The sequence below is a fragment of the Macaca fascicularis genome, chromosome 16 (genome assembly GCF_037993035.2).
Source record: "Macaca fascicularis isolate 582-1 chromosome 16, T2T-MFA8v1.1".
NCBI classification, from domain to species: domain Eukaryota; kingdom Metazoa; phylum Chordata; class Mammalia; order Primates; family Cercopithecidae; genus Macaca; species Macaca fascicularis.
This window is the reverse complement of record NC_088390.1, coordinates 61,798,744-61,811,257: the sequence shown is the minus strand read 5'-3', so window position 1 is coordinate 61,811,257 and position 12,514 is coordinate 61,798,744. Positions and strand designations below refer to the sequence as shown.

Genomic DNA, 12,514 nt, shown 5'->3' with positions numbered 1-12,514 from the left:
GGAAAGCCCAAGACACACATAGTGTAGGCGCTTGCTATCCACCTCAATAAATTCAGTTTTCTATAGTATTGAAATCACCTTTTCACCTATGTAGCTGGCAGAGTTAAGTATTATAGGCTTACCTCTTCAGAGTAAAATAAAACATCGTAGACATCCATAATTAATGAGGAAAGTGGGCTCTTATCTTTGAATGTTTTTAATGAAAACTATGGCTACAAGATCAGAATGATGTTTTTAAAATCCTTAGGGATAGGCCAAAACTAATGGACTTAAGTAAGAGGAACAATTCCTTTGACTGTTGAATCAGGAGGCTAAAAAGAAACATTATTATTGCGCAAAAGTCTTGCATAGAATAATCCAATGACACTTTACTAACAACCCCACCCTTATCAACAATGTGTGCTCTCCAAGCCAATCCTCATAAATTAGCAAAGTCAGGCTTTCTTTCTGCAAGAATAGTTACAACGCTCAATTTGTTCCCAAAAATTGTTAAGGGAATATGAAGCTACTCATCATTATTATTGGATTAAAAAAGAGAGAAATATTTCCTGACAAATAACTCCTGAGTATTTGGATTGTGACTAACACTGGAATCTGGTATAATAATCTTCCCAGAATTACAAAGGAAGTATGTATGAGTTTAAGGGACCTAGAGAAATGTACGATTTGCCAACTACAGAAGTCTAGGGAGGTGAAAAAATGATTGCCAGGAAATAATGGATTGTGTAGCACTAATGAATTCTAATGAAATAATAACAAATATAATCTTACTCCATGTTTACCCAATTTTGCAAATATTAATTGGCCCAGTAAGGAGAGGTTAACTCAAAATAAATTAACCAAGAATGGGTTGGAAACGTGAAACAAGGACAGAGCCAAATGAAATGAATGCCATAAAAACTGTGTACATAAAGACCAAAGGAGTCCAAATCAGTACACTTTTCACTTCCATCTCTCACACCTAGATAAGCTCAACGTTTGCAGGAGCATCATGTCTTACTCTTCCCGTGTCTGCTCCTCCAGGGCTGGAGGCAGCAGCTTGGCCAGGCTGTCTGCTGGTGGAAGCAGCTTCAGCAGTAGAGGCAGATGTGGTCTGGGGGGCGGCACTGTCCAGGGCTTCCAAAGAGGAGCCGGCAGCTATGGCCTGAGTGGGGAGGCCTAGTAGTGGCTTTGGAGGTAGCTTTAGTGGGGGATTTGATAACCGCTCTGTAGGAGGTGGTTCTAGCTTCAGCAGGATCTCTGGATTCTGCGGGAGTTCTGGATTAGGTGGTGGTGCTAGTGGAGGCTTCTGCAGTATGGTGGTCGTACGGGAGGTGGTGGTGGCAACGGAGGGCTTTTCCCTGGAGGGGAAAAGCAAACCATGCAGAACCTCGGTGACGGTCTAGCCAATTACCTAGACAATGTCAGAGCCCTGGAGGAGGCCAACACAAAATCAAGGAGTGGTATGACAAATTTGGGCCTGGGTCTGGAGACAGTGGATCTAGAAGAGATTGCAGTAAATACTATCCAATAATTGAAGATCCCAGGAACCAGGTGAGAAACTCAGTGACAGTACCTCTTTTGTACTTATTTATTAAATTTTAGGACAATATGAAATTGTTCTTTTATTTTTTGCTCAATTGTTCCATAGAATGTTTCAGATATATATTTGGTAAAAAGAGAGAGAAAAGAAACAAGAAACGTTCCATGATGTCACTCTAGATTTATTTAGAATGTAATTCACACTGGACATTAGTTACTAAAAAATTTTTCTGCAACTATATCTTGACAGTCAAAGGTAAATCAGTAATGACATGTTACTCATTAAAATGTTCATTAGTTTTACTGCGTCTCCTAGATCATTGCAGCCACGATTAATAATGCCAGCATGACTTCCCCAATTGACAAAGCTGGACTTGCAGCAGATGACTTCAAAATGAAGTGAGTTTGTTTCAAAATATCAATTGTTACCATGACAAAAAATAAGACTTACGTTTTTACTTTTAACATAAAATGTATACAAAGGCAATTAGATTCAAGTATCAGATAAATATATTAGTATAAAATATCTACACTGAAGGAAAAAAGGCCAATTTTAATGTGTATTTAATGACAAGAGATTCCAAAATTGGAATTTTGAAAAATGATTTCAGGCCAGGCAGGGTAGCTCACACCTGTAATCCCAGCACTTTGGGAGGCTGAGGAGGATGGATCACCTGAGGTCAGGAGGTCACCTGAGACCAGTCTGGCCAACATGGCGAAACCTCATCTCTACTAAAAATACAAAAAATTAGCCAGGCATGGTGGCAGGCACCTATAATCCCAGCTATCTGGGAGGCTGAGGCAGGAGAATCACTTGAACCCAGGAGGTGGAGGTTGCAGTGAGCCGAGATCATGCCATTGCACTCCAGCCTGGGGGACAGAGCAAGACTCCTTTTCGAAATTAATTAATGAATTAATTAAGAAATAAAAATGATTTCATAGTCTTTGTTTAAATATTTTGAAAGAATTTCAACTTGAGCTGGATGTCAGTAGGCAAGTCCTTTTTAAAATAAAGCTTCTCAAAGTAGTTAATCTAATTCATCTATCATATTCCAAAGATCTCCTAACGTATGAAAACAAGCTCTGTCTATGCCAGTCGGTTGAAGCCTATGTAAATGGCCCGCAAAAAGTACTCAGTGAGCTGAATGTGACCACATGAGACCTTAAAATACAGTCCGAAAGCCTAGCAGAAGACCTGCCTTATCTCAAGAACAACCCCAAGGAGGTGGGAGAAAGAAACCCATCAAGGGACTTCCCATCACCATTCAGCAAGGTCCCCAACCTCAAAGGATCTTTGCTACTGTGACTTTTGCGTTTCCTCTCCACCAAGAAAGGAGCACTTTGCAGAGACAGTCCAGTGGGGACGTGACTGTAGAAATGAACTCGGCCCCAGGGGCAGATCTAACCAAGCGGCTGGACTGCATGAGGCAATAGTAAGAGGAACTGGCTGAGCAAAACCTTAGGGAGGCCGAGGACTGGTTGAACAAGCAGGTAGCTCAACCCTAATCCTAACCTGAACCTTAACCTGGCAAAGTGAGAGAAGATAGAAAGTCAGGCAGAGTAATTATAGCTTCTTTGATTTCACTGTACTTTGTTGATTTCATGCTTGCAAAGTGCATCCCTGCAGACACAGATCTCCACAGATGCTGAAGCATCGTGGAGATGCTTGGCCATCGTGGAGTTAGCTCGGCCAAGAGTGAGATAATGGAGCTGAAACGAGTCCTCCAGTGCCTCCACCATGAACTGCAGTCTGTCTTGGCCATGGTAGGTGGGAAAGGGGGGCACTCACTCAATTTTCTTCTATAGTTTTAAAAAATAGTTTCGCAGACACTGAAGCATGCTGGCAAAACGCTGGCTTTTGTAAATAATAGTACCTATCTCATAAGGTTGTTATGAGAATTAAATGAGTCAATATTTATAAAATACTTCGAACGGTGCCTAATAGTGAGTAGGAACTGCTATATAGTTACAGTAGCACTCTCTGATTAATATTTGCTATCATTACTATTACTGGGTATTAATTATCAAAGGTAAATCTCTATTAAGTGGTTCATTTGGAGACACCCTCACCATACAAAATATATGTTTCAGAATTCATTATGTTGAATACCGAGGAGTTATTCTGACAAAGCTTCAATTTTCATGTGTGTTTGTAGCAAAGTTCCCTAGAAGGAACCCTGGCTGACACAGAAGTTGGCTACTTGGCTCAGCTGTCAGAAACTAAGATGCATATCAGCATCCTGGAGGAGCAGATCTGCCAGATCTGGGGCGAGACTGAATACCAGAACACAGACTATGCGCAACTGCTGGACATCAAGACACACCCGGAGGTGGAGATCGAGACCTACCACCGCTTGCTCGGTGGAGAGGGAGGGTGAGTCACCGATAAACTTGATTTTGTTGTTAAAATCACTTTCTTAAAAATGAAGAAATTTGATTCAGAGACTGAGATTTACAGTCTTAGCAAGTTTCAAATCAAGTACAATCTGAGAAGCTAGTAGAAAAAAGAAAAGAAAAAAAACACAACTTTCCATGGTATCACTCTAGATTTATTTAGAATGTAATTCACACTGGGCGTTAGTTCCTTTACAATTTTCCTGCAACTATATCTTGATAATTAAATGCAAATAATAAATTACATGTTATTCTTTAAAGTGTTCATTAGCTTTTTTGTATCTCCTAGATAACTGCAGTCATTTCTGAGACAGGGTCTCACTCTGTTGCCCATGCTAGAGTGCAGTGGTGTGATTACAGCTCACTGCAGCTTCTACCTCCTAGACCCAAATGATCCTCCCACATCAGCCTCCTGAGTATGGGGACTACAAACGTGAACCACCATGGCTGGCTAATTTTTTTGTGGTTTTTTTTTTTTTTTTTTTTTGAGACGGAGTCTCGCTCTGTCACCAGGCTGGAGTGCAGTGGCGCAATCTCGGCTCACTGCAACCTCTTCCTCCTGTGTTCAAGTGATTCTCCTGCCTTAGCCTCCTGAGTAGCTGGGACTACAGGCACCCGCCACCATGCCTGGCTAATTTTTGTATTTTTAGTAGAGACAGAGTTTCACCATGTTGGCCAGGATGGTCTCGATCTCTTGACCTCATGATCCACCCACCTCGGCCTCCCAAAGTTCCGGGATTACAGGCGTGAGCCACCGTGTCCGGTCTAATTTTTTTTACTCTTGGTAGAGACATAGTCTTACCATGGTGCCCAGGCTGTTCTCAAACTCCCGGTCTCACATAATCCTCCTGCCTCAGCCTCCCAAAGTGCTTGGATTGCAGATATGAGCCATTCACCCAGCATGCTATTAATAATGCCCAGCTGGCATTGTTAATAATGCCAGCATTCACATACAACTTTTGTGTGGGCATATGTTTCCATTTCTACTGGGTATATACCTTAGAGTGGAATGGCTGGGTCATATGTCAGCCCTGTATTTAACCTTTGAGGACCTGCCAGACTATTTTCCACAGTGGCTCCACTATTTTGCATTCCTACCAGCAGTGTAGGAGGGTTCCAACTTCTTCACATCCTCACCAACACTTGTTCCACTTAGAAAGAAAATATGTCTGCTTCTTTAGAGTTTTTGGCCAAAGAGAAGTAACTGATAACAACCATTTCTTTTATTTGTCAATAGTTCCGAGGCCAGAGAAGCTGCATCTAAAGGTTCATTCTCTGTGGACTCCAGAGGAAGACTCAGCACAGCTCAATCAAGGGGAAGAGTCGCTTTTTAAAGTAATACTTCCTGCTTACTTAGTGAGCATCCATCATGAATAAAGTGTGCTTTCCTTACCCCCAGAAATCTGGGCTACAATAATTCACTTTAAAGCATGACTTGTGAACCAACCTTTACATTTCCAGTTCTAAAACTCTCCCTGTTTCTCTTTTAGATTCACATAAAAGCAGAGGAACCAGGCTGGTGACGGATAATGACCAACTAATTTCATCTCAAGTCAACAATGTTTCTGATGTAAAATTCAAGAGTGAGATGCAGGCAGCTGAGTCCTGTCCCCAGGATGTAAATGATGACACCTAACAAAGGCGTGATGAAGCACTGCAGCAAACCTACAGCCACAGAGCTGCAGCTGCTCCTGTAATTGTTTTTCAGATTCTTTTGTCTTATTGGTTTGGTTTTGTCTTTAAATTGCAAAATGTGTTTTCCTTCTGAATCATTCTGTGTCAATAAACTTTCTTTCTGTTGCAAATCAACTACATGAATCTTTGTCCTTTTGTTTCATACTGACTTGTTTTATAACAGCTTTATTGAGATACAATTCCTATACCATCACATTAACACTTTTTTTTTTTTTTTTTTTTTGAGATGGAGTCTCACTGTGTCACCCAGACTAGAGTGCAGTGGCACAATCTCAGCTCACTGCAACCTCCACCTCCTGGGTTCAAGCTATTCTCCTGCCTCAGCCTCCTAAAAAGCTGGGATTACAGGAGCACACCACCACGCCCGGCTAATTTTTTTTTGTATTGTTAGAACAGACGGGGTTTCGCCATGTTGGCCAGGCTGGTCTCGAACTCCTGACCTCAAGTGATCCACCTGCCTTGGCCTCCCAAAGTGCTGAGATTACAGGCGTAAGCCACCACACCCAGCCCCACTCACACATTTAAAGTGCACAATTCAATGGTTTGCAGCACATTCACTGATGGTACAATTATCACCTCAATCAACTTTAGAACAGTTTTACCACCTCAAAAAGAAATCCCATATCCATGAGCAGTCAGTCCTCATTTTCGCCCAACAAACCCCCACCCCCAGCCTTAGGCAACCAGTAATGCATCTTCTCTCCTATATATTTGCCTATTCTAGACTTTTCACATAAATGGACTCATATGACATGATACGTGGTCTTTGTGTTTGGCTTCTTTCACTTGGCAAGATGTCTTCAACATTCACCCATATTACAATATCCGTACTTCATTCTTTTTTATTGCTGAATAATGTTCCAGTGTATGGATATACCATATTTTACTTATCCATTCACCGGATGATGAGCATTTAGGTTATTTATGATATTTGGCTATTATGAATAATGCTGCTATGAACATTCACTCACAAATTTTTGTGTAGACGTATGTTTTCATGTCTACCGGGACTATACCTGAGAGTGGAACGGTTGGGTCATATCTTAGCCCTGTGTTTAACTTTTGAGGAACCACCCGACTATTTTCCAGAGTGGCCGCACTATTTTACATTTCCAACAGCAGTGTAGGAGGGTTCCAATTTCTTCACATCCTCACCAACACTTGTTAATTATTTTTTAAATTACAGCAATCCTAGGGGATATTCAGTGGTATCTCACTGTAGTTTCACACTGACTCTTGAAATCCATTATTTCATGTAGTCCAAAACCATCCCAAAAAAATTATGAAATACCTGATAGGGTCGCAGTTTTCCAGCTTTCTTGTGTCAAAAATACACACATATTAAGATGGTGCCGGGCCTTAAAAACCTACCGTCTACCTGTAAAGACAATGTTAATACAAACGAAAATGAAGACTTCATGTGTTTTCAAAAAGAGGAATCAGGGCTGGGTGTGGTGGCTCACACCTGAAATCTCAACACTTTGAAAGGCCAAGGTGGGAAGATCACTTGAGCCCAGAAGTTTGAGACCTGCCTGGGCAAATTAGCCAGGCACTGGGCATAGTGGTGCATGCCTGTGATTCCAGCTACTTGGGAAGCTGAGGTGGGGAAATCGCTTGAACCCAGGAGGTCGAGGCTGCAGTGAGCTGAGATGGCACCACGGCACGCCAGCCTGGGCAACAGAGTGAGACCCTGTCTCAAAAAAATAAAAATAAAAAAAATACAAGAGGGATGATGAGGAATGACTTGAGCTTTCAGATAGCAAAACATTCAAGAAGTGTGGATACTCCCCAGCGCAGATGCATCCAGCTCCAGCTGCTGGCGTATGGGCTGCTAACAGCTACCTTCACAGGGTTGTGCTTTCCCCAGGATTATGGCCCTTCAGGAGAGCGCCCGTGGGACCGTAACTGGCTCATAGGGGATACAAAGTTCTGGCCCCCCTGTCTCAAATTAGAACAACTCTGAAGGACCAGCCCCATCCACGGCCCCCCAAAGGATCAGCAGAAGCCTTCATTAAAACAGCATTGCATTGGCCCCTCTCTATGCCCATTCCAGTCATCCCCATCTGCTGACAGGTGTATCTTACAAAAGAACTCCCTAACAAACTTCTGCACACATCTCTCCGTCTCAGAGTCTGTTTCCAGGAAACACAAGTTTAAAAAAAAAAAAAAGTATTATTTACAGCGATTACAACAATGTGCCACTGACACAGGCATGAACAGAAAAAGGCCCATCTGTATGTAAGAATGACATTTTCACATCAGTTGTGGACAAGTAGATCATTCAACAAAGGCTGCTGAAATAACTAGCTAACTAAGGGGTGGAAGCCAGGATGGGGATGAGGCTAAGGAGGGTGTTGAATAGTTATATCACACACACCAAAATAAATTCTACAGACATTGCAGAAGAAAATAAACTGTTACAGACTTTAAATTTTTTTAATTATGTATTTGGGGAAGGGTGATGGCTTGTTTCATCAAAAACAAAAACATCGTGAAGGGAAAGGAGGACAGATTTATATCAAGAAAATAATGTGAAATAAGAAGCAAAAGAAAAAATAAATTTAGTGAAGTATGGTGAAAACCTACTCCAACACCAAGGGAAGCTTGTGCAGCCAGACCACAGAGTCCAGATGTGGACCGCACGATTTAAATCACTATGCCCTAGCTGCAGTTTGGCACCACCTGCTGTCTGCTGTCTTATCTGTCTAAAATCAAGAGGATTTGGGGATTTGCAGATTTCCAAGAAAGCAGCAGTTCCAGGAATGGGCAGCCTGTTCAGTTGCCCTGACTCATCCTCAGCCTCCCCATTCCCCCATCTTCTCCCTAGCCACCCCATCCGCCTGCCCACCTGCCATATATCCCCCCCAACACTCCAGAGGATAAGAACTTTAGCCTACCCTCTTTGGGGCTGCATGTAGAATGGAAGCCAACAGCCGATCACTTTAAGTCTAGATTTTCAGCAATGCCACATGGTACCCAGGGTTTTCACTGCACTTGTCATATACAGCCATCCAAGAGCTGATGTCCCCAATATATAAACTCAGGAACAGAGACAACCCTATCAGTAAGAAATGGATACATGATACACACAAGAAATTCATAAAATACGAATCGCCAACAAACATTAAAAAGTGATGATGTCCAACATCTCTTGTAATCAAAGAAAGGCAAATTAAAATAATGAGATACCATGTTCAGCATCAAAACAGGCCCAATTTGTTTAATAACAATAAATACCTATTTTAGCCAGGGTGTAGGGAAAAGTCACTAATACCTTGCTGGATGGAGTGTAAACTAGCAAAACCTTTAAGAAAACAATTCAGCAACAGGTATCAAAAGCCTTTTTAAGAAAAGAGCATATCCTTAGAGCCAGCAGTTTCATTTCTAGGAATTTATTCTTACATAATTAATTATTAATATATGTGTACTCCTCTCAGCTGTTTATTATAGTGAAAAGTTAGCTATAATAAAATATTCAACAATGAAGAATCAATAGGCTAAGTTATGAAACACCCATCAAAGTCCATCAAAGGACGGTCACACAGCCACTAAGAATGTTCAAGTTCATGTATTGACCTAAAAAGATGTCAATGGTCTATTGAGAAATAAAAACCAGAGTTTTAAGACAATATGTACAGTATGATTCGCTTTTATAAGAACATAATTACACGTATATTAACACTGTATGTGTTAGTCTGTTCTCACACTGCTGTAAAGAAATATCCGAGACTGGCTAATTTGTAAAGAAAAAAGGTTTAATTGGCTTACGGTTCTGCAGGCTGTGCAGGAAGCATAGCAGCTCCTGCTTCTGGAGAATCCTCAGAAAACTTACAATCATGGCAGAAGGTGGAGGGGAAGCTGGTATGTCTCACATGACCAGAATGGGAGGGAGAGGGGGCAGGGAGGTGCCACACACCTTTAAACAATCACATTTCACAAGAACTCACTATCACAGTAACAGCACCTGGGGGAGGGATGGTGTTAAACTGTGAGAAACTGCCCCCCGCGCAATGATCCAATCACCTTCTACCAGGCCCCACCTTCAGCATCAGGGATTACATTTCACCGTGAGATTTGGATAGGGACACAGGCCCAAACCATATCACTGTACTTACTTTTCTTTTTGTTTTAAAAAAAAGCAAAACCAATATACATCCAAATGTTAACAGTGACTATTTTGGGATAGTGAAATTATGAGTGATCTTTATTTCCTGCTGCTTGTTTACATACATTTTCTTATTTTTCTGAAATGAACTGTAGAACTTGTAAAATTTAAAAATCTTTAAAGATAAACCATCTGTATGTTTAAATTTTTTTAAATGGATACTCTCCGTTTTGTTTTGTTTTGTTTTGTTTTGGTTTTGTTTGAGATGGTGTCTCACTCTGTCGCCCAGGCTGGAGTGCAGTGGCAAGATCTCAGCTCACTGCAACCTCCACCTCCCCAGTTCAAGCAATTCTCCTGCCTCAGCCTCCCGAGTAGCTGGGACTACAGGCACGTGACACCACACCAAGCTAATTTTTTGTATTTTCAGTAGAGACGGGGTTTCACCGTGTTAGCCAGGATGGTCTCGATCTCCTGACCTCATGATCCACCCACCTCGGCCTCCCAAAGTGCTGGGATTACAGGCGCGAGCCACCACGCCCGGCCTCTCCTTTTTTATTGTCAAAGAAAAATACAAGAAGGACCAAGCGATAAGTAATGTGGTAGAAACTGTAAGAATAATAAGAAAAAAAAATTATGCGGGGAGAAGGAAAAACTGGTAAATTAAGGATTGGAGTGTTCCAGAAGAGATAGCCCTTGAAAAGTGGTAAAATTTGCATACATAAAAAGAACAGAATAAGGTGTGATTTGAGGCCTTGCTCCAAGATCAGTCACATCAAAAGTACTTCTAGAAACATCTAGTCACCTCCAATGAATGGGTCACAAGTTTGTACGTAAAGATCATCCATTAGTCCTCGTTAGAAATATGTGCTTGTGTCCACTCTACACACAGAAAGGTAATGGTAGGTCCTGGACTTGCTGTTGAATGCCACTGTGGGAAGGACACGGGCTTACCTGGCACCCTTCAACCAAGGTTTCCTGGGCACCTGGTTTCTCCGTCTCCCTCTAGGGTACAGGCACCAAAAGAGAAGCACAACTGCTTGCTGGGACCTTCTCCTCACTCCATCTAGTCAGCCTCCACATCACAACTGAGTCCTGTTCCTTTTCTCCCTTTCTGGAAGGATCTGGCTTCATAGACAGTATTCCTACTGGCTCTTCTCCACATTCTGGTAACAATATGGATGTCCCCTGTGTCCTAATCCCACAGCCTCTTATGCCCAGCTCAAATCTGCAGACTCTGATCAGCTCTGCCCAACCCCAGTCACAGTTTTGCCATGGCTTCTCCAGGGCCCTCTCCTCCTAGGGTAAGCCCTGTGCCCCTTCTCTCCCACCAAGCCCCAGGGCCACTGCAGGTAGGCTGAGCACCCCAGCCTGTCCCTGTCACTGTGCCTGGGGTGAGTCTTGCCAGGACTGGTCTGATGAGCACAGAGATCACCCACTGGGTAATAATAATTTGACTAACTACCAGAAAAGTCTCCAAGAGTGCTGCCATTGCCTTATATGTGGTATTCTCTTATAATTATTTTAATCTGTTCTATACCCAGTTATGTCTCTTTCCCACTTCCAACCTTGTGTGTTTTGGACCTCTCTCTCTTTTCCTAATCAGGCTCATGAAGAGGTTGTCTATTTAATCGATCTCTAAAAGGATCAGCTTTTCAACGTATTTATGTATTTTTTTCTTTTCTGTTTGAATAATTTCAGCCTTTATTTTTACAATTTATTTTTATAATTTTTAGTTTATCTTGCTGTTCTTTAAAAGAAATTTTTATACTAAACTTCTTCATCTGTGGTCTTTCTTTTGTAACAATGCAGCCATTAGAAGCTATAAATTTTCTTTATTGTTCAAAGTTAGCTATATCCCAAAAGACCAGGTATGAAGTGCTTTTCTTTTTACGTTTTTGTTTTTTTTTTTTTTTTTAAGAGATGTGGTCTTGCTCTGTAACCCAGAGTGGAGTGCGGTGGCACAATCATAGCTCACTGCAGCTTCAAATTCATAGGCTCAAGCGATCCTCCTGCCTTGGCCTCCCAAAGGACTGGGATTACAGGCATGAGCCACCATGCCTGGACTTTTTCACTACTTTCTGGTTTGTCATATTTGGTCCAACAGTCATAAAAGGCCTCTTTTTTTCCTGTGATACCCAGGTGTGTATCCTAACATTCAATTCAATTCTGACACTAACTATCTGGAATTAGTGTTAGACTCTGCAAGTTGAAAAGCTCTGTCTCACAAGACTGCCCTCACTGTAGATGCTAGTCACAAGTATCAGGTCTCCAGATGATGTGGTTTGGATCTGTGTCCCCACCAAATATCATGTTGAAATGTAATCCCCAATGCTGGAAGTGGGGCCTGGTGGGAGGTGATTGAATCATGGGGGCCACTTCTCATGGTTTAACACCATCCCCACCTTGGTACTGTGTTTGTGACAGTGAATGAGTTTTTGTGAGATCTGGTTGTTTAGAGGTGTGTGGAATCTCCTCACTCTCTCTCTTGCTCCTGCTCCGGCCATATAAGACATGTCTGCTTCTCCTTTGCCTTCTGCCATCATTATAAGTTTCCTGAGGCCTCCCCAGAAGCAAAGCAGATGCCAGCATCATGCTTCCTGTATGCCCTACAGAACTGTGAGCCAATTTCTTTATAGATTACCCAGTTTCAGGTATTTATTTATTTATTTATAGCAGTGCAAGAACAGATTTGTACACCAGGTTACCCACATCTCTAATTTGCTACAAAGTTTGGGGTTTCCACAATTTTCCCCACTTCAGTTTGGATAATTTCTAGAATGGCTCATGGGATTCAGGAAA

At 41.9% G+C, this 12,514-nt stretch overlaps 1 pseudogene; it reads left to right on the top strand.

Moving 5' to 3' along the window:
• The first annotated feature begins 991 nt into the window (after window positions 1-991).
• Window positions 992-3,899, top strand: LOC123569513 (keratin, type I cytoskeletal 24-like; annotated as a pseudogene).
• Window positions 3,900-12,514: the final 8,615 nt, after the last annotated feature.